This window comes from Bos taurus, chromosome 8, assembly GCF_002263795.3.
Source record: "Bos taurus isolate L1 Dominette 01449 registration number 42190680 breed Hereford chromosome 8, ARS-UCD2.0, whole genome shotgun sequence".
Lineage (NCBI taxonomy): Eukaryota > Metazoa > Chordata > Mammalia > Artiodactyla > Bovidae > Bos > Bos taurus.
This window is the reverse complement of record NC_037335.1, coordinates 75,460,757-75,484,634: the sequence shown is the minus strand read 5'-3', so window position 1 is coordinate 75,484,634 and position 23,878 is coordinate 75,460,757.

Here is a 23,878-nt window from a genome sequence, read left to right as displayed (position 1 = left end):
AATACAGATAATTAGGGAAAACTTAAAACACTGACTGGATATTAAATAATAGTAAAGAATTACTATTACTTTTTCTAGGTATAATGATATCGTGAGTATGGACTTTTTAAAATAATTACATTTTCTTTTAATCTTACCTCTTAGAGATATTTTATTTGTAGATGAAGTAACATGATGTCAAGCATTTGTTTTAAAATAATCCTAAGAGAAACTTCCCCACTGGTCTAGTGATTAAGAATCTGCACTTCCACAGCAGAGGGCACAGGTTACATCAATGGCTGGGGAACAGAGATCTTCTATCCTCGAGGTGTGGCCAAAATTAATTAATTAATAATAATTCAGAGGGTTAGATTATTTTAAAGAGTTATATTGATAATCGTTGAAGCTGTCAGATGGGTTTATGGGGGCTTATTATGCTAGTCTTTCTAATTATGTAATATTAGGGATTTTTTTTATAATACAAAGTTTTTTAAATGGTACATAACAGGTAAACCTATATGCAATGACATAGAATAATCAAAACATAGGCTATATTATTAAGAAAGTTATAAGCCAGCTTCCATCTCTTGTAAAATTCATACATATCTAGATTTAAGTATAGGGAAAACCTAAAATGTTATCACTAGACTATCACTAGTGGATCTCTTGGTGTGTGTGCTCAGTTGCTCAGTCATGTCTGACTCTCGGTGGCCCCATGGACCGTAGCCTGCTAGGCTCCTCTGTTCACAGAATTTTCCAGGCAAGAATACTGGAGTGGGTTGCTGTTCCCTACTCCAGGGGATCTTCCTAACCCAAGGGTAGAACTCGTGTCTCTTTTGTCTCCTGCATTGGCAGGCGAATTGTTGATCGCTAAAGCCACCTGGGAAGACCATGGGTCTTTTTATTACCCCCTTCAGAATTTTGGCAGCAGAGTTTTAATGATTTTTTTTTATTCCCTTGCTCATCTGTATTTTCTGGTAGTATCATTTAAGATACACCTCTCCCAGGCTTCGCTGGTGGCTCAGTGGGAAAGAATCTACCTGCCAGTGCAGGAGACATGGATTCAATCCCTGATATGGGAGGATCCCACACGCTACTGGAGCAACTAGTGAGCCTGTGCTCTAGGGTCTGGGAGCCCCAACTCCTGAGCCTGCATGCCCTGGAGCCCCAGTTCCACAATAATAGAAACCTCTGCAATGAGAAGCCCTCGACCATAACAGAGAGTAGCTTCGGAGACAGTAGCTTCTGATTTCTGAAACTGGAGAAAAAGCCCAAAGCCCCAGATCAGCCAAAAATAAATAAATAAAAAGTTTTTAATAAAATAGAAATAAAACACACCTCAGTTTTTTTCCCAACATGTGCTGGTTGTGAATAAGTAGTTAGTAATAAAGGAAGAGAGAGATTTTTTAAAATGTTTATTTATTTATTTGGCTGCACTGGGTCTTAGGTGTAGCACACGGGCTCTTCAGTCTTTGTTGTAGCATGTGAGACCTTTTAGTTGCGTTATGTGAATTCTTAGTTGCAGCAGGGATCAAACCCAGGCCCCCTGCATTGGGAATATGGAGTCTTAGCCACTGGACCACCAGGGAAGTCCTGAGGAAAGAGAATATTGATTGCTCCTTTGCTCAAAAAAACCTAGAACAAAAATTCCTCACTTCCTTTTTCTGGGGCATGAACCTTCTGCTTAGGCCAGCCAACTCATCCAACCCTCTCAGTTCACACAGCACTTCCCTTGTCAAAACTGCTCACAACCAGACTTCCCTGGCCATCTAGTGGTTACGACTTTGAGCTTCCAATGCAAAGGGTACAGGTTCGATCCCTAATGTGGAAATTAAGATCCCATAAGCCATGCAGCAAGGCAAAAAAAAAAATTGCTCACAACCAAAATCTTTCAAGGTGTGGTTCAGAGCCTAACTCTTAGGAAGTCTTCTGTGATCACACCCCTCTCAGGGAGCCCTGCTCCCTTTCCAAGCTCATGCAGGTACGTCATCATTCCCAAAGCCCCAGAATCTTCTGGAGAGGCTGCGTAATTCCTTTGGGCCAATGAATTCATCATACACCCGGTAGGGGGAGCCAGAACTTACTTCCCAACCTCTGGAGGCACCATCCCTGTATAAGCAAACTCCATATGGAGTGTGATCAGAGATAGGTACAAAACATGTTTTTTAAGAGGGGAGGAAGGAGTAGGCTGGCTGTAATGTAAAGTCTTAAAGAAGGTTTTCTTGTTTCATTTTCTATAATGGACTTTTCAGAGTGACCATCCTTGAACCAAACTCCTCTATGCATTTATGTATAGATTTAACTTACAAAAATATGTGCACACAATTTCTCAAAAGTATGTGTGTGTGTGTGGTTTAAAGCCACATAGACCTCACCATGCCAAGAACGAATAGGATGTTGCCATTGAATCTCCAAATTCAATAAACTGAGCGTTGGAGGAATGAGGTAGGAGGCAGTCTGGATTCTCCAGTGCTCTTAGAGCACTGGGTCTAAGATTGATGTTCCTAGTGGCATCCTGTCTCCAATCATAAACCAGTTATTTGACTGTAGGCTGTCTGAATCTCTCTGGTCTGATGGGGAACTTCTGCGATAAGAGATGTGAAGGGGCTTTAAAATAGGGCACAAGTGTGAAGCATTCTTAGGGTTCCCAATAGGCTGAGCCATCTGTTGAGATTTCGCAGTCTCAGGAAGATGGCCAGCCTCCCTCACTCAAACTCAAGTCCAGATAATTATGACTATGGGGCAGCTAGGGGCATGTGAACTAGCTGGAGTCAACTTGGACAAAAAGCTCCAAGCCTTCAAACATCTAGCCAGGCCTTTACCACAGCAGGAACCAGGAGCCCCTTTACCCTTCCTGGGCTCAGCCTCCTGTCTAACCATGGAGAGAAGGGAGGCTTAGCCACGTTGCCTATGCCAAAGGAAGCCATTATTTGGCCTTTCCCTAGGACGCTGGGGACCTGAACAACCCTGGAGAAAGAAGCTGAAAGCTGGGCTCCTAGAGTCATTGATGGGATGTAACTTCTCTAAGAACTCTACTAGGAGCTGAGCTGGTAGAATTGGAGCAAGGTCTCAAGGAAAGAGATGTTTTTTAACTAATCAGGGTTAGGGCTTGATGAACGTTAGCTTGCCCTCTACAGATCCAGTTTGGGTTCATCTATGTTTGGCCACCTGATGTGAACAGCAGGCTCATTGGAAAAGACCCTGATGCTGGGAAAGATTGAAGGAAGAAGGCAAAAAGGGCGACAGAGGATGAGATGGTTGGATGGGATCACTGATTCAATGTACATAAACCTGGGCAAACTCCGGGAAATGGTGAGGGACAGGGAAGCCTGGCATGCTGCAGTCCACGGGGTCGCAGAGTCGGACACGACAGAGCAAGTGAACAACAGTCATAATGTTTGGAGTCAGATTCTGATTTGTGTTTTCTCTGAGGTCTTTCCCTTCTTTCTGCACGGTTTGTCGCTGACCGTGGCTACAGTTGAGGCCAGTCGTTTTCTGCAGGGGCTATTCCTCAACAGGACATGTTCAGGCCTGCAGGAACTGGCTTGACTTGCTTCTGAGAGTCTTAACTCCACCCCAGACTCCTCTGGCTTCAGGGAAAGGAGGAATCAGGGTGGAGGAGGAGGAGACAGGATACAATCAAAGGTAACTGTGAAATCAGGAGAGGTAACTTTACTCTGAGGAAGGAGAAGTTTCCCTAGGTCTCCCTGAGCATTCACCAAACTTTTCTTGCACAGCCCAGGACAGTCTCCAGCCCTCTCTGTCTCTTATCTAGTGGGCATCTCTGTTGATTCTCCAGGAAGTCTTTCCTGCCTGACATTATCACACAGGTCTCCAGGAGGAGTCATCTATGGTCAGGCCTCACCCTTTGTAGACTAGACTCAGATTCCTTGAGGGCAGGGCCTGGGCTGTTGTAAGGTTTTCCCCCAGGTCTATGTGGAGTCAGCACTGGGCTGAGGAGCAGAGCAGTGCCTGGATACTTCCATCCACCCATCTAGTCTCTGCTTCCCTCAGCATATGACAGCAAAGTGCTCTCACTTGGAGCTTTCTTGCATCCTGTTGTATCTTATGTTCCTGGCAGCTTGCTGTGTTGCACACTTTAAGGCAAATTTATGGGGCATAAATAGCATTGTTTGAAATGTCAGTAAATAAAATGATGACAGGTTGGGGTTCCCTGCTGGCTCAGTGGTAAAGAATCCACCAGCCAATGCAGGAGACATGGGTTCCATTGCTCCCGAACATGGGAAGATCCCATATACCTCAGATCAACTAAGCCTGTGCACCACAGCTATTGGGCCTGTGCTCCAGAGCCCGGGAGCCACAACATGTACTGAGCTTACATGCCACAACTACTGAAGCCCATGTACTCTAAATTTAGTCTGTGCTCTGCAACAGGAGAAGCCACCACAATGAGAAGGCTGCTCAACGCAACTGGAGAGTAGCCCCTGCTTGCCGCAACTAAAGAAAAGCCCCATGCAGCAACAAAGACTTGGCACAGCCAAAAATAAATAAACAAAATAATTTTTTAAAAAAGAAGCCAGACACAAAAGAAAATATCGATTAAAAGAAAAAAATGATGACAGTTGCTTTCTTTTAGCTCCAGATCTGCTTTCCACCCTCCCTGTTCAGGGCCCCAGTTTGGTCTGTTACCAACACACTTCCTTATCCTCTGGCTTCTGGTTAGTTTCAGCCAATGAAGGCTAAAGGAAGGGGAAAGAGGGATGTGAGATTGTTTATTCCACATCACAATCACACACCCCACGTTTCTAAAAGCAGGGTCTGAAGACACCTTTCCATACACTCTCTTCTCCATCCCATTGTCTCCTCAGTTCAGTTCAGTCGCTCAGTCGAGTTCAACTCTTTGCAGCCCCATGGACTGCAGCACACCAGGCTTCCCTGTCCATCACCAACTCCCGGAGCTTGCTCAAACTCATGTCTATCAAGTCAGTGATGCCATCCAACTATCTCATCTTCTGTTGTCCCCTTCTCTTCCTGCCTTCAATCTTGCCCAGCATCAGGGTCTTTTCCAGTGAGTCAGTTCTTCACATCAGGTGACCAAAGTATTGGAGCTTCAGCTTCAGCATCAGTCCTTCCAATGAATATTTAGGACTGATTTCCTTTTGGATTGACTGGTTGGATCTCCTTGCAATCCAAGGAACTCTCAAGAGTCTTCTCCAACACCACAGTTCAAAAGCATAAATTCTTCGGTGTTCAGCCTTCTTCATAGTCCAACTTTCAGTCCATACATGACTACTGGAAAAACCATAGCTTTGACTAGACAGACCTTTGTGGGCAAAGCAATGTCTCTGCTTTTTAATATGCTGTCTAGGTTGGTCATAACTTTTCTTCCAAGGAGCAAGTATCTTTTAATTTCATGGCTGCAATCACCATCTGCAGTGATTTTGGAGCCCAAGAAAATAAAGTCTCTCACTGTTTCCATTGTTTCCCCATATATTTGCCATGAAGTGATGGGACTAGATGCCATGATCTTAGTTTTTTGAATGTTGAGTTTTAAGCCAGCTTTTTCACTCTCTTCTTTCACTTTCAAGAGGCTTCTCAGTTCCTCTTCACTTTCTGCCATAAGGGTGGTGTCATCTGCATATCTGAGGTTATTGATATTTCTCCCGGCAATGTTGATTCCAGCTTGTGCTTCATCCAGCCCAGCATCTCACATGATGTACTCTGCATAGAAGTTAAATAAGCAGGGTGACAATATACAGCCTTGACATATTCCTTTCCCAATTTGGAACCAGTCTGTTGTTCCATGTCCAAGTTCTAACTGTTGCTTCTTGACCAGCATACAGATTTCACAGGAAGCAGGTAAAGTGGTCTAGTATTCCCATCTCTTTAAGAATTTTAAGAATTGTCTCCTCAGGTCCCATAATGACAAAATTTACCTCTGTCACTGGCCTGGGGATTATCCTTTGTCTCATGCTGGGACCCTGATAGACAGGGCAAGTGCCGCTGAGAAATATGAATTACCATCTAGCCTGGCTCTGTCACTTATCTCTGGGACCTTAAGTTACTCAGCCTTCCTGAGCCTCGGTTTCCTCCTTTGTAAAGCACTGCAGAGAGGGAAAGGGTGCGCTGAGATCATTTTCAGCTTTTAGACTCTTCAGTTCCAAGGTGATACGTGTAGCTCCTACAGAATTTAACCAGGAGACTCATGGGCCTGAAATGGAAAAATATGTAGAATTATTCCATTGGGCATCTGGATGTAGGAGTTACAGAGGTTACCTCCGAGTTAAGAATTGGTGGGAAAAGGCAAAGAATACCTCCAGGGATTTCCCTGATGGTCCAAAAGTTGACTCTGCCTGCCAATGCAGGGGACATGGGTTTGATTCCTGGTCAGGGAACTGAGCCCCGACATGACTCAGGGCAACTAAGCCCCATGATTGGCAACTACTGAACCCATGCACCACAGCAGGAGAGTCTGCGTGCTGCAACTAAGACCCAAGGCAGCAAAATAATTTTTTTTTTTTAATTTTGGAAAGGAAAGGAATATTTTAAAAGGAAAGGAAGAAATACCTCTATCTGTGCTGCATGTGTGTTTATTTTAAACATGGTCCTTTCCAAGAAATTCTCTAGCGCGTGGTCAGAGTCTGCTCCTAGTTCATCTTCAGCCCTGTTTGTATTTGTTTTCTCTTGTTAAAAAATGTAGGAAAAATCTTTTTCTCTTGATGTTTTTTTCTTTTCCTCAATCTCTGTTTCTATTAATCTAGTCTCTCTCTCTGTATTTGTTTTCTTCTTTTTATTTCTCTTTCTCTCCAATAAAACAAAGAAAAGGAAAGGAAAAAAAGGTATTCTCCTCAGCACCTACTTAGCTGGGGAGAATTGAAAGTTCGTGAAGGAAGGCTTCTGGCAGGCATCCAAATGAAGCGGTTGAAACTGACCGGCACCTGGAGCTGCCAGTCACAGGGAGCGTCCCAGTGCTGGAAACTTTGGGCTCTGGAGAAGTTTTCCCAGACTGAGACCCAGACTGACAATTTTAACTTTATACTTTGGACTGAGTCCACTGTGGAATCTACCTGGCTGTCTTTTGTACCCCTTGGATGGCTTGTACCTGTGATTTCAGGAAAAGTACTTGAAAACCAGAGAGGAAGGCTGAAATTTCTCTTTAACTGGAGTCATAGAAAGTCCTAAGATTTCTAGAGCTGGAAGGGCTTCAAAGATTATTTATACTAAAACCTCTATGTTTTACAAATACAGGAACTAAGATCCTGGAAGAGGAAGGGTCTTGCCCAAGGACACACAGTAAATTAGCAGCAGCATTGAGTTAGTCACTCGGTTATGTCCAATTCTTTGCGACCCCGTGGACCGGAGCCCATTAGGCTCCTTTGTCCATGGGTATTCTTCAGGCAAGAATACTGGAATGGGTTGCCGTTTCCTCCTCCAGGGGATCTTCCCAACCCAGTGATCAAATCCCTGTCTCCTGCATTGCAGGCAGATTCTTTACCATCTGAGCCACTGGGGAAGCCAGCAGAGATAATACCAATTAAAAGGTACAAAATGCTGCATATTAACTTTTTTAATCCTCATCACAACTCTATGGAGGCAGTATTAGTATCATCACCTTCTCATTTTACAGATGAGAAAACAGGCCCAGAGAGGCAAAGGACTTGCTTGCACTGAAGTCTATGTTCTCTGCTACTTCAGGCTACCACCCCCAGGATGATGACATAGCTTGCTGTAGCCTGACAAACTCTGAGGCTTGAATGATGGGGGTAATATTCCTGTCGCAGAAATCGGCAAATGTTACAATCAGCTTGTTTTGTTAATTGTTATGGCTTAAGAAAGTGATGCAGGGACTTCCGTAGTGGTCCAGTGGTTAGGAGTTCACTGGCTAAAGCAGAGGACATGGGTTTGGTCCCCAGTCAGGGAAGATTCCATATGCTGTGGGGCAACTAAGCCCGTGTGCCACAACTACTGAGCCCATGCTCTAGAGCCTGCAAGCCACAACTACTCAGTCTGCATGCGGCAACTACTGAAGCTCACACACCACACAGCCTGTGCTCCACAGCGAGAGAACCTACTGCAATGAGAAGCCCACATACCACAAGTGGAGAGTAGCTCCAAGAAAGTGATGAAGATCCAGAGGCACAGGGAGATGCAGAGTCTCCCCCACCCCCGCCCCCGATGAGAAAGACGGAAGGATCACCCCCCAAACAGCCTTGGATGTAAACTAGTTTCCAGATGGATCCTATTCTCTCTCATGTGTAACCTTTAAAGTAAACTCCTTTGTTCTTAAGTCTTCCCCATATCAATAAAGATCATTTCTGGGGTGTGTGTGTGTGTGTGTGTGTGTGTATTTAGGAATAATTTCTATAAATAAAATGCAGAGATACTAACAGTTAAGTTTTTACAGTATATATCCCCAGGCAACCACAACTCAAAATGAGACATAGATCATTCTCATCATTCCAGAAAGTTCACTCAAGCCTCTAACCAATAAAATATCCACCACAGCTTCCAACCTGCCCTTCCCCAACCACTTTCTGATTTCTTTCAAGTACATAGGATTTCAGTCTTTCAGCTGCTCAGGCCGAAAACCTTATAGTCATCCTTAACTCATCTCCTTCTCTCACACCCCACATCCATAGTGTTTCTTGTCAGGTAGGTTTTCAAAATATATCCAACATTGAATCGCGTCTCATCAACTCCACTGCTGCCTTCTTAGTCCAAGCCACATCATCTCTTGCATTCTGACTGGTCTCTGTTTCCTTATCTTGCCAAGCTCCTGTGTTCTCTCTACAGGCTGTTCACGCAGCTACCTGAGCCATCCTTAGTCATGTAAATTCAGATCATGACACAACTCTGTAAAACTCTCCAATACTTACCATCTCTCAGGATAGACTCAGCCTCAGTCCCTACCACTGGCCTTTTTGGATCTCAATCTACTGTTCCCCATTGATTTACTGGGCTCCAGCCAAACCAGCCTCTTTACTGTTCCCTGATGACACAAGCATATTCCCTTCTCACAGCCTGGTCCTTGCTGGTTTCTCTACTTGAGATGCTCTTCAAATGGCTCATTTCCTCAATTCATTCAGGTCTCTGCTCAGCTGTTATCTAATTATAGAGAACTTCCCTGACTGCCCATTCAAAATAGCATATTCCCTGACATTCTGACTCCAGACTCTGTTTATTATTTCTTCCTAGTCCTTAAGAACTTACATTATATTACGTCTGCTTATTTGTCTTTTTTCCCCTGATGAGTGAGCTGGCAAAATGTTTAACAACTAGCTCTCTGTAAAATGTGAATGTGTTATAGAACAGTTCATGTGCCGGACGCACAGTGAGAACAAACAAACCGGAACATCGGCCTTTTGAGCAGAAAAAGGCTTATTGCAGGACCAAGAAGAGAGAACAGATGGCTCATGCTCTAAAACTCTAAACTCTCCCATAGTATTTGCAGAAAGGTTTTTTTTTTTTTTTTTTAAAGGCAAAATTTGGAGTGAGGGCTGCAGGATGTGTGACTTTCTTCTGATTAGTTGGTGGTGAGGTAAGAGGGCAGTGCTCCAAGGATCTTGGGCTCAGCCTGAAGTTACCATCCTCTACCTGGGTGGGGATCCTAGTTCCCACAGAATAACTCCAAGATATTATTTTGTTTGCTGTTAAAGTGCTGCACTCAATATGTCAGCAAATATGCAAAACTAAGCAATTTCCACAAGACTGGAAAAGGTCAATTTTCATTCCAGTCCCAAAGAAGGGCACTGCCAAAGAATGTTCAAACAATACTGTACAATTGCGCCCATTTCATATGCTAGCAAGGTCATGCTCAAAATCCTTTAAACCAGGCTTCAGTAGTATGTTAACCGGGAACTTCCAGATCTACAAGCTGGGCTTCAAAAAGACAGAGGAACCAGAGATCAAATTGCCAACATGTTGGATCCTGGAGAAAGCAAAGGAGTTTCAGAAAAACATCTACTTATTTTTCATTGACTATGCTAAGACCTTTGACCGTGTGGAACACAACTGTGGAAAATTCTTAAAGAGATGGGAGTTCCAGACCACCTTACTTGTCTCTGGAGAAACCTGTATGTGGGTCAAGAAGCAGAGTTAGAACTGGGTGTGGAACAACTGACTGGTTCAAAATCAGGAAAGGGGTATGTCAAGGCTGTATATTATCACTGTGCTTATTTAATGTCGACTACAAATTGGCTCTTGCCAAAGGCATTTGCCAGTGACTGAACAACAACTACAAGGGCATTTGCCATCTGCTTCTGCGGAGATTGAACCCTGTGCTGCTGCAGCTGTTGACCTTTGACATGTCCTGAAAGGAGTTCAGGGTGAAGAATGAGGCACTCTGTGCCCCAGGGAAACTGGTGGAACAGGTCTTCAGATAAATATTTTCAGGAGCTGATTTTCATGATCCGAATCCTTGCACCTCCTCATATCTAGAAAAGCACACTAAATCCCTTCATGGTGGCATCAGTTCCTCATGACCAACCAGCAGAAAACCTTTTGTAAAATAAGTGCTTGGCTGCATTAAACCCCTGCTTCATCAAAATCATATGTACTGACCTTCCCCTTTTTGGAACAGTTTCCCAGAGCTATCTGAGAGGTGTTAGCTAGGACTGTCTCCCAGACTGCAGTCCTCATTTTGCCTCAGGTAAAACCTAACTAGCAACTCTCATCTTGTGCATCCTTTTTTAGTTGATATTAACTTATATGCAGAGATTTTTGTTGTTGTTGTTTAGTCCCTAAGTTGTGTCCAACTCATTTTCAACCCCATGTGTTATTGAGTCCAAGGACTGTCTGCTCACTGCACAACAGGCCAACTAATCAAGAGAGATGAGGTATTGGGGCAAGGAATATGAGTTTATTCAGAAAACTGGCTGACTGAGAAGAAGGCAGACTAATATCTCTTTGTCTTGTCAAGGTCTGGATTTGTTGTTCAGTTGCTCAGTTATATTCGACTCTTTGCGACCCCATGGATTGAAGCATGCTAGGCTTCCCTGTCCACTGTCTCCAGGAGTTAGCTTAAACTTGTGTCTGTTGAGTTGGTGATGCCATCCAACCATCTCATTTTCTTCTTCATTTGTTAAAACAGGTCACAAGAGTCAGGGAAATATTTATTTATGTTTCTCAGTTTATTGTAAAGGATATTATAAAGAATACAGACGAGCAGCCAGATGAAGAGGTACACAGGGCAAGGTCTGGAAGGATCCTGAGTGTAGGAATAGAACTATGGTATGCCGCCTTCTGGACCAGAAGCTCATAAATCTTCCCTGAGGTCAGTGGGCAGGACTGAAACCCTCTAATCACTGGGACTTCCTGATCAGCAGTCCAGTACTGAGCCTGTGTAGGAAGCCTCCCCAGGTTAACCAGCAGCACAACTAAGGTGGGAGACAGTAGTCGTCGTCGTCGTCGTCGTCGTCGTCGTCGTTGCTCAGTCGTGTCCGACTCTTTGTAATCCCTTGGCCTGTAGCTTGCCAGGCTTCTCTGTCCATGGGATTCTCCAGGCAAGAATACTGGAGTGGATTGCCATTCTCTTCTCCAGGGGATTTTCCCAACCCGGGGATCGAATCCGGGTCTCCTGCTTTGCAGGCAGATTCTTTACCATCTGAGCTACAGGGAAGCCCTAAGGTAGGAGAGAAAGGGCTTATTGTGAATAACAAAAGACAGACAATCCTACCACTGAGATAAATACAGAGATTTTATTAGCTTTCTTCCAGGAACCAGGGCTCAAGTACAGATGGTCTTCTAGCCCTCTGTATTTGTGCATTCCCATCTGCAGATCAACCAAGGGAGGATGGAAAACACTCAGGAAAAAAAAAAAATTCCACCAACTTCCAAAAACCAAAACTTGAATTTTCTGGACACCAGCAACTGTTTACATAGCTTTAAATTGTATTAGGTATTATAAATAATCTGGAGGTAAGTTAAAGTATACAGGAGTGGGAATTCTCTGGTTGTCCAGTAGTTAGGACTCTGAGTTTTCATTGGAGAGAGTGTGTATTCAATCCCTGTTCCGGGAAATAAGATCTGACAAGCTGCTAGTGCAGCCGAACAGAAAATATAAGGGAGAATGTTAAATGCAAATACCATGCCATTTTATATAATGTACTTGAGTATCTGTGGATGAATCCTCTGGGTGGGTGGGGTGGGGTGGGATCCTGGAGCCAATCCCCTCTGGATACTGATGAAATGAAATTCATATTTAATGGCAAGACAAGAAAATTTAAACAAAAATTTTCTTTGCCTGTTTGGGCCTCCTCCCTCCCCTTTACTGTGTACTATGCATCTACATAGGAATTCCCTGGTGGCTCAGATGGTAAAGAGTTTGCCTGCAATGCGGAGAACCACGTTCGATCCCTGGGTTGGGAAGATTACTTGGAGAAGGGAAAGGCCACCCACTCCAGTGTTCTGGCCTGGAGAATTCCATGGACTGTATAGTCCACAGGGTTGCAAAGAGTCGGACACCACTGAGCAACTTTCACTTTTACTTTCTTTCAAGAGTCACTGTTCCTTAGGAGATAGCTCAGTTCAGTCACTCAGTGGTATCTGACTCTTTTCGACCCCATGGACTGCAGAACACCAGGCCTCCCTGTCCATCACCAACTCCCAGAGTTTACTCAAACTCATGTCCATTGAGTCATTGATACCATCCAACCATCTCATCCTCTGTCGTCCCCTTCTCCTCCCACCTTCAATCTTTCCCAGCATCAGGGTCTTTTCCAGTGAGTCAGTTGTTCGCAGGTAGCCAAAGTACTGGAGTTTCAGCTTCAGCATCAGTCCTTCCAATAAATACTCAGGCCTGGTTTCCTTTAGAATGGACTGGTTGGATCTCCTTGCAGTCCAAGGGACTCAAGAGTCTTCTCCAACACCACAGTTCAAAAGCATCAATTCTTCAGAGAATTCTTAGGAGATAACCTTCCTTCTTAATCTTGCAAGGGGTCAACACCACCCAGGACCTACTACTTTGTACCTGTAGGTCTGGATTGTGTAAACAGTCCATGATATGTCATTTGTCTCAAGAACTTCTACAACTGTGCTTTGACTTCCAAGGGGAGAATAGTACTCACAGCTTTCTAAAAGACTGTCTCCCAGACTATAATCCTCAGGTTGGCTCTAGTAAAATTTTCCATTTCTTTCTTAGACTGACATTTTTTTTTAAACTGGAGGATAATTGCTTTACAATGTTGTGTTTACAATGTGTTTACAATGGGCTTCTCTGGTGGCTTAGCTAGTAAAGAATCCACCTGCAATTCAGGAAACCTGGGTTCGATCCCTGGTTTGGAAAGATCCCCTGGAGAAGGGACTGGCTACCCACTCCAGTATTCTGGCCTGGAGAATTCCATGTACTGTATAGTCCATGGGGTAGCAAAGAATCGGACATAACTGAGTGAAAGAAAGTGAAAGTGAAAGTGAAGTCGATCAGTCATGTCCAACTCTTTGCGACCCCATGGACTGTAGCCTACCAGGCTCCTGCCTCCATGGGATTCTCCAGGCAAGAATACTGGAGTGGGTTGCCATTTCTTTCTCCAGGGGATCTTCCCCACCCAGGGATCGAACCCAGGTCTCCGACATTCCAGGCAGACACTTTAACCTCTGAGACAACTGAGTGACTTTCACTTAATTCACAATGTTGTGTTGGTTTGCTGTACAACAACATGAATCAGCTATAAGTACACACATGTCCCCTCCCTCTTGAGCCTCCCTTTCCACTCCTGCCTCATCCCACCCCTCTAGGTCATCACAGAGCACAAAGGTGAGCTCCCTGTGGTGCCTGTAGATTGAATTTTTTTTTTAAGTCGTTTATTTATTTGGCTGCATCAGGACTTAGCTGCAGCATGAGGACTCTCTGTGGTGTGTGGGCTGCTTGTTGCAGGGCGCTGGCTTCTCTAGTTGCAGCACATGGGCATAGTTGCCCAGCACCATATGGGACTTTAGTTTCTCAACCAGGGATTGAACCTGTGTCCCCTGCATTGCAAGGTAGATTCTTAACCTCTGGACCACCAGGAAAGTCCATTTTCCTTAGATTGACTATTGGTTAACTTTTTCATCAACAGTACTGAGGGACAACTATATATTTGGCTTTAAGTTTTTAAAAAATTTCATTGGAGTATAGTTGATGGGGAGCCTGGTGGGCTACAGCCCATAGGGTTGCAAGGAGTCAGACATGACTGAAGCGACTTAGCATGCATGCACATGCATAGTTGATGTATAATATTATGTGAGTTACCGTTGAGTAATAAAGTGATTCACACTTTTTAAAGGTTATACTCCACTATAATTATTATAAAATAATGGCTATATTTCCTGTGTTGTACAATATATCCTTCTAATTTTTTTTTCCCACACTCTATGGCTTGTGGGATCTTAGTTCCCTGAAAACGGATTGAACCTGGGCCCATAGCAGTGAAAACACCAAGTCACTGGCCAGAGAACTCCCTGTAATTTATTTTATACATAATAGTTTGTACTTCTTCATCCTTTATCCTTATATTATCCTTGTCCCCTTCCCCTTCTCCACTGGTAACCACTAGTTTGTTCTCTGTATCTGTGAATCTGCTTCCTTTATGTTATATTCACTAGTTTGTTGTATTTTTTTTTTAGATCCAATATATTACTGTTATCATACAGGGTTTGTCTTTCTCCATCTGACTTATTTAACTTAATATGGTACCCTCCACGTCCATCCTTGCTGTTGCAAATGGCAAAATTTCATTCTTTTTTATGGCTGTGTAGTATTCCATTGTGTATACATACTGCATCTTCTTTATCCATTCATCTGTTAATGGATATTTAGGTTGCTTCTATATTTGGCAACTGTAAATAGTGCTGCTGTGAACATTACTGTGCATATATCTTTTTGAATTAGTGATTTTGTTTTTTTCTATCATATAGTCAGAAGCATAATTACTGGGTTACATGTGTATACTTTTTTCCTTGGTTGGAGGAGGTACACCACCCAGCTTGCCAGATCACAATTCCTCAAGCAGGGATCAATCTGTGCTCCCTGCAGTAGAAGTGTAGAGTCATAACCACTGGACTTCCAGGGAATCCCCAACATGTGTATACTTCTTATCACACAATAAACAGGAGAAAAGTGTAGGAACTTCATCAGTGAAGTGAGTAACTTACTAGCTGAATAATACCTTTTGAGTACTGGAAAAATATTTCCTTAACTTTTGTGGTATCCACAATGCAACAGCTACAGACATGAAACACTTCTAATTTGCATTGTTCATATTTTCTCCATCACTTTCTTAAGTTTAGACAATGAATAAAACTAGCTCTGATTTGTAGCATTTGCTGATTTCTGTGGGTAAATACTCCCACTATAGCCTATTTCAAGCTGCCAACAATGATGTCACTGACCATGAGTTAGGAAGAAATGCACTGTGGCACACCATTATATGGTTTCTCCTCCGTACAAATAGAATAGTGTAGATAATAGTGACATTGGAGAAAGGAATGGCAACCGACTCCAGTATTCTTTCCTGGAGAATCCCATGGACAGAGGAGCCTGGCAGGCTAGTCCAAGGCGTCACAAAGAGTCGTACGTGACTGAAGCCACTTAGCAATAGTATCACTAGAAGGTAATGAATTGGAGTATTTATTATCTTTATTTTTATATAACTTTTTAAAGTTTATGTAATTCAATTTTTGAGGACTTCTCAAATTTCTGAAAATTTAGCAAGTGGCTCTCGTGAGCCCACAGGAGCCAGCTCTAGCATATCCTGGTTTCTTACGAGACTGTAAGATCCATGAAAATGAGGCCTGGCACATAATATATAGTCAATAAATGCTTCTTGCATAAATAAATGAAAGTAATTTTAGTGTTATTCAGTTTCTTACCACCTAAATAACTTGATTAAATTAATTTGACAGGGACGTAAGAGATGGGTACTGCTTGAGCTGTTGTCAGACCCTCATGCCATTTCTAAAGAAATCTGGGAGCAGGTTAGATAAAGGAGTAAATTGGTCAGGGAGGCCTGAAAACTCCAGATTGAGAATGAGGGGAGAGTGAGAATATCCATAACACTATCACTCAGTCATCCTCCACAATGTCGCCAACATTTATTTTTTGTTGCTGTTTTTTTTTTAATACTGCTGTATTTATTTTTATTTTGACATATATACACTGGTATATTTATTTATTATTTTTGGCTCTGCTGGGTCTTCATTGCTGCACTCAGGCTTTCTCTAGTTGAGAAGAGTGGGGGCTGCTCTCTACTTGTGGTACACAAGCTTTATTGCAATGCCTTCTCCTTTATGCAGAACACGGGCTCTAGGCACTCAGGCTTTAGTAGCTGCAGCACAGTGTTTCTGTCAGTTTTGGCTCTTGAGCCCTAGGTGGTGCAGGCTTCAGCAGTTGTGGCTCTCAGGTTCTAGAGCACAGGCTCAGTAGTTATGGCGCATCGGCTTGCTCAAGGCATGTGGAATCTTCCCAGACCAGGGATCAAACTGTGTACTCTGCATTGGCAGGTGGATTCTGTGTATAGTTTCTAGTCTCTGAGGTCTTAGCTGCTGCCCCATCCTCTCTGGCATAATTAATTCTCTAGTATTTTCATACACTGGATTGGGGAGATGTTGGTCAAGGATACAAACTTTCAGTGATAAGAAGAATAAGTTCTGGGACTTCCCTGGTGGTCCACTGGTTAAGAATTTGCCTGCCAATGTGGAGGACACCAGTTTGATCCCTGATCAAGGAAGATCCCACATGCCTCAGCGCAACTAAGATCCTGAATCACAATTACTAAAGCCCAAGCGCCTAGAGCCTGTGCTCCTCAACAAGGGGAGCCACTGCAATAAGAAGCCCTAGCACTGCAACTAGAGACTAGCCTCTACTCACTGCAACTAGAGAAAGCCCATGTGCCACAACAAAATCAGTGCAGGCAAAAATTTAAAATAAAAAAATTAAATTTTAAAAATAAATAAATTTTAGAAAAAGAGTAAATTCTGAGGATCTAGTGTACAGTATGGTGACTACAGTTAACAATACTGTCTTGTATAGTTAAAGTTGCTATGAAACTAGAGCTTTCACATTCTCACCATAACAACAATACAAAAAAGGGAATTTCCTGGTGGTCCAATGTGCTCCCACTGCAGGGTGCCTGGGTTCCCTCCTTGGGTGGGGAACTAAGATCCTGCATGCTGTAGAGTGGCCAACAAAATAAAACAAAAGCAAAAAGCAAACCAAAAAACAAACAAACACAAAATGGTGCTAATGTGAGGTGAAGGATTTGTTAGCTAAACTTATTGTGGTAAACATTTGGCAACATCCGTATGTATCAAATCATCACATTGTATATCTTAAATTTACACAGTGTTGTATGTGGGAGAAGGCAATGGCACCCCACTCCAGTACTCTTGCCTGAAAAATCCCATGGACGGAGGAGCCTGGAAGGCTGCATTTCATGGGATCGCCAAGAGTCAGACACGATTGAGCGACTTCACTTTCACTTTTCACTTTCATGCATTGGAGAAGGAAATGGCAACCCACCCCAGTGTTCTTGCCTGGAGAATCCCAGGGACGGGGGAGCCTGGTGGGCTGCCGTCTATGGGGTTGCACAGTCGGACACGACTGAAGCAACTTAGCAGCAGTATGTCAATTATATCTCGACAAAACTGGAGAAAAAAAGAATTGACATATCTGTTTCCCTGCTAGACTGTGAAAGCCTTGAGGACAGAATCTGATTCATCATCTCCCATGGCCCAGTTTAGTCTCAGGATTCACTTAGTAGGCAACAACAATTGTTTATCAAAGGGATAGTCTAGGGAGAGGAAAGTATAACAGCTAATCTCTTTAGGCCTCAGATCTTCCTCTTTAAAGATAATGTTTCCTTGCCTGCCGGGAAGCTGAAGGAGATGAGCTTACAGGTCATTTCTCAGATCCATGAGATGCTTCAGAGTTTCCCCTAGAGCGGAGCCCAGTTTCAGACATGTTGAGAAGCACTGTGGTTTTATCCTTCACCCCAAAGGTATTTGATCTTACTTTAAGAAGCCAACAGGTGTAGCCATTCTGTTGCTGCCACAGGCCAAACTGAACTATCTTTGGCCCGGAAGAGGGCCCAAACTGCTGGGAGATTTGTGTTTGGCTGGGGGAATGTCAGGGAAGATCTGGGCTCAACAGGTTGTCAAGTCCCCTCCACAGCCAGGCTGGGAATTTTCCTCGTCTTTCATCGGAGCAGATTTCTCCTGGCAACTACCATGTGCTTGTTCTTGGAAGCGCGATAGGAAAGTTTTGCTCAGGTTTACTCAGGAACTGAAAATTGACATGCAAGTGAGTGTTGAGTGGAAGTATTCTTTCTTTAGTCACCACAGCTGGCCCACTCTCAAGATGGCAGAACTGGCGCCGTATCAGCAGAGGATCTGAGGGGGTGGCCTCCTCATGTAGAATATCCACCCTTCCACCTGTCATTCCACCCTTCAATCTGAATTCCTCAGTGTCTCTAAGGAGGCTTTTCTGCTTCTAGAAACCCAAGTGACATTCCACTTCCTCTGGAGAGAGCATTTTAGCCAGAATAACAGGAGGAAATAAAATTCCTTAGCTTAGCGTCAAGATACTACACAATCAGACACTACCGAACTCTACAATTTTATCTGCCACTGCATTGATCCCCAAAGAAGTCTCCTTTAGCCAAACTGGTCTCTAAACCTACCTTGCTTTTATTGCCCACTCTGTTTGCTGTCCATGCAATTTCCTCTGCCTGGAATATTTGGCCACCCATCTTCCCCTAGTCTGTCTCTCTTTCTTTTCTCAGTAGACATTTAAAAAAAAATTATTATTTTTATTTGGCTTCGCCAGGTCTTAGTTGGAGCATGTGGGATCTAGTTCACCAACCAGGGATCAAACCCAGGCCCCCTGCATTAGGAGCTCAGAGTCTTAGCCACTGGATCACCAGGGAAATCCCCTCAGTAGATATTTATTTATCATCTACTCCATGGGAACGCAAAGACATGTTCCTTTCAGACATGACTGAAGCAACTGAGTGCGCACACACAGACACACACAGTGAAGCACTGTGTAAGGTAAGGGTTGGGTTTTTGTTTGTTTGTTTTTTTTTCAATTGTTTACAGCCCCCAGAACAAAGCTAGACACGTCCAGGCATACAACAAACCCAATGTGAAACATGTCTTATATTCCTTCCATCTCTAGAATTTGCTGGGCTTCCCAAGAGGCACTGGTGGTAAAGAACTTGCCTGCTAATACAGGAGACAGTAAGAGCTGGGGGTTCAATCCCTGAGTCAGGAAGATCCCCTGGAAGAGGAGGGCAGGGCAACCCACTCCAGTATTCTTGCCTGGAGAATCCCATAGACAGAGAAGCCTGGTGGGCTACAGTTCATATGGTTTGAAGTGACTTAGTACCCATGCTAGAATTTGCTAAGTTATAATTTGGACATGCAGGTGGGTATGTATTGGTTTCTGCATTTCCCTTGTAAGCAAAACATAGAAAGTAAAAAATAGAATTTTGTGAGACTGAAAGCATCACTCTTCATTTTAAAAATACTGAGTATGCTTGCTATGAGCTAGAAATAAAGACATGAAAGGACATGCTCTCTCGTCTCTAGAAGCTTATAGTCCCATGGAAAGAGGCAAGCAAAAACACTAATGATGTTGGAGAAAATTAAGTACTATGTTTGGAATTAGGGAGATCTGAGTGTTAATCTTGACTCTGCAACTTGTTAGCAGTATGTTTTGAATTAACTCTTTCTGAGAGGTGATGACGCTGATGATACTTCAGAGTTGCTGTGGGAAAATAATTTCTATTAAACATCTTGCACTGGGCCTGGCACTTCACATGGGCTCAATAAATATTAGTTTTCCTTCATTTTTCCTTAAACCACAAGCATTCATTGAGTCTCTCTGAGTCTCATGAGGAATATAGGCCAAGAATGAATTTAGAACAAGTACCAGGTGTGATTTTCTGCTAATTTATAGTCTGTTAAAATAGCGAGACCCACACACATGAAGAGTTAATAATACTATGAGATGGGATCAAGGAGGGCTGGGATTTCCTGGAGAGGTGGGCCTGGAGAGGAAATGAGACCTGTGTTGTGGAAAGGTAGGTATTGGGGAGGGACAGTAAGGGTATGTAGTCATGAAGGTCTTGGGATGAAGGAATGAAGATGCTCTGATGGATAGAAGTGAAAAATAAAGTGGAGCAGGGAGTATGATTGCTGAAATATCAATAACCTCAGATATACAGATGACACAACCCTTACGGCTGAAAGTGAAGAATTAAAGAGCCTATTGGTGAAAGTGAAAGAGGAAAGTGAAAAAGTTGGCTTAAAATTCAACATTCAGAAAACGAAGATCATGGCATCCGGTCCCATCACTTCATGGCAAATAGATGGGGAAACAATGGTAACAGTGAGAGACTTTATTTTCTTGGGTTCCAAAATCACTGCAGATGGTGACTGCAGCCATGAAATTAAAAGACACTTGCTCCTTGGAAGAAAAGTTATGACCAACCTAGACAGCATATTAAAAATCAGAGACATTACTTTGCCCATAAAGGTCCATCTAGTCAAAGCTATGGTTTTTCCAGTGGTCATGTACAGATGTGAGAGTTGGACTATAAAGAAAGCTGAATCCAAAGAATTGATGCTTTTAAACTGTGGTGTTGGAGCAGACTCTTTAGAATCCCTTGGATTGCAAGGAGATCTAACCAGTCAATCCTAAAGGAAAACAGTCCTGAATATTCATTGGAAGGACTGATGTTGAAGCTCAAACTCCAATACTTTGGCCACATGATGCGAAGAAATGACTCACTGGAAAAGACCCTGATGCTGTGCAAGATTGAAGGCAGGAGGAGAAGGGGACAACAGAAGATGAGATGGTTGGATGGTATCACCAACTTGATGGACATGAGTTTGAGCAAGCTCCGGAAGTTGGTGATGGACAGGGAAGCCTGGCGTGCTGCAGTCCATGGGGTCGCAGAGTTGAACACGAATGAGTGACTGAACTGAATTGAACTGAACTGAGGGAGTATGAACTAGATTATGGAGGGTTTTGAGAAGTGGTCAGAGTTATTTTATGTTGTTTTTAAAGCACTGTGTTGATTTTTGAACAGAGGAGTGGTGTGTTTTAAAAATATAATTTCTCTATACATTTAAAATGTACTTACTCTATAAAGGACAAATATACAGTTACTTTTCTTTTTGGCTGTGCAGCACGTGGGATCTTAGATCCCAGACCAGAGATCAAACCTATGCTCCCAGCAGTGGATGCACAGTCTTAACCACTGGACTGCCAGGGTTTAACCACTGAACTGTCCCCTGTTTAAAATTTTTTTTAAATCATAAAAGACCTGAGTATTAAAGGCAGTTTGAAAATATAGAGGTGAAAAGTGAGAAAATGTTATCCATAATCCCATTGTCTAAACACTTGTCTGTGCCAGGTCACTTTGGTCCTGCAGACACTCTGTGACCCTGTGGGCCATAGCCTGCCAGGCTGCTCTGTCTGGGGGATTCTCAAGGCAAGAATACTGGAATGGGTTGCCATGCCCTCTTCCAGGGGATCTTCCTGACCCAGGGATCAAACGCATGTCTCTTAGGTCTCTTGCATTAGCAGGCAGATTCTTTAACACTAGCGCCACCTGGAAAGCCATTGCCACCCCTGACCCCAGCCAAATAAATAAACACGGCCCATATTTATATTCTTTGGATGTACTTTTATAGCCTTTCCTATCTGTAGTGTTCTTACATAGTTACATTCTCTTAGCAGGTTTTGGCTTTTTATACCTAGCTCTACACAGCCAGCATTTCCCCATGTTCTGGCACGTTCTTCATAAATGTTATTTATAAAGGTTTCATTGTGTGGGATCTCATAGAATGCCATAATTTACTTACCCATTTCTCTACAGTCAGACATGTATTAATAAGATGTTTCCAATTTTTTGCTTTTATAAATAAAGCTGTGAGAAATTTTTTTTGGCATAACAATTTTTTCCATATTTAAAATTATTTCCTTAAGGCAGGGTAGCAGAGTTGCTTTGGATGAAGGAATTTGTAATGGCTTATGCCAGCATATATTTCTATTAGCCACATAAGAGAGTGCCTCTTTTTCAAAACACCAATTAGCATTGGGTAACATCATTATTTTCACTATTATTAATTCGGTAGGCAAAATACATGTTATTGCTATGACTTTCGACTTAAAAACTTATAGCGAGGCAAACATTTCCCTTTGTTTTTTGATTGGCTCTATTCTGTCTTTTAGAAATTGACAACTTATGTACAGAAATTTCAGGGTTCTCCATTTATATGAGCTTTTTATGGTAAGTATTATACATTCAAAAATTTGTTTCCCACCATCTATTGTTTATCTTTTAATTTTTTTAAAATGTTACATAAAGAAGTTTTCTATTTAAGAGTAGTTTAATCTCTTAATTACTTCCTTTCTGCCTCTCCATGGCTTAAATATTTATTTCTGTTTCCTTTAAGCTTTTCTATTTTTAAAAAATGACAATTTTTGTTCACTGCACCAGACTGGTTTTTCAACTAAACCAAGTCGAGCACAGCCTGGTTTAGTGGAAAGAGCACAAGTCCTTTCCTCTTTGTTCTGTGCTAGAATATTTGTAATTGGGATAAAAATAAGATGGACATATATAGCACTGTGCCTGACATACATTAAAAGCTTACCCTTTTATCTTTAAACCATTTTGTCACAGAGAGTGCAGTGTGGCTCTCAGTCTTTCCCCCAGATTGGTAATAGATTGTATCACTACTTTTAAATTATAATTATTTTTTTTTTCTTTTTGGCAGCTCTGGGTCTTCATTATTTTGTGTAGGCTTTCTCTGGTTGTGGTGTGTGGACTTTTCTTTGTGGCTTTTGGCTTCTCTTAGTGAATGATGCTAAAGCTGAAACTCCAGTACTTTGGCCACCTTATGCGAAGAGTTGACTCATTGGAAAAGACTCTGATGCTGGGAGGGATTGGGGGCAGGAGAAAAAGGGGGCGACAGGGGATGAGATGGCTGGATGGCATCACTGACTTGATGGATGTGAGTTTGAGTGAATTCCGGGAGTTGGTGATGGACAGAGAGGCCTGGCGGGCTGTGATTCATGGGGTTGCAAAGAGTCAGACATGACTGAGCGACTGAACTGAACTGAACTGAACTGAACTGTGGTTCATGAGCTCTAGGGCACTTGGGCTTCAGTAGTTGTGGAGCAAGGGCTTAGTTGCTCCCCACAAACACATGGAATCTTCCCAGACCAGGGCTCGAACCCATGTTTCCTGCACTGGCAGGTAGATTCTTAACCACTGGGACACTGGGGAAGCCCTCTCACTACTTACTTTAACTACTGTCTGCAAAGGTAGAATTTGTTTCATTAGCAGACAGCAAGCACGCTCCTTTCACAGTTGTGGATGTTTGTGAAGTCTAACTTAGACTGTTAAGTTAAATTTTTTTGTTTCCCTGGGTCTTTTTCTGAAATATTTCCCTGCTACCTTAATGCTAAGAAGAATATATATACTGAAACTGGGATTTCTCAGTTTGCTTGAATATTTTAGGCATAACAACTTTGAGAGTATGGAAGTAGAGTTATGATGAACTATTTTATTTTTGGCTGCACCATACAGCATAGCATATGGGATCCTAGTTCCCTGACCAGGAATCAAACACAGGGAGAGCATGGAGTCTTAACCACTGGACCGCCAGGGAATTTCCTGAACTATTTTATTACACCAAATTAGTGTCTGTCTCTTCTACTTTAGCCTGAACTGTGATTGGCACAGAGGATACATGCCATTCTATATTGAGGTCCATGCATTTTCAGCCACTAAAGGCAAATCTGTCTTGAACAAAAGAAAAAATTAACCTGGCAGAAAATAAACTATTTTTGGATCTTAGTACTAATATTTGCTCAGCACTTACAATATGCCAGACAATGTTCTAAGTATTTGTATTAATTTGGATAATAATTACTATGAATATTATAAAGGTG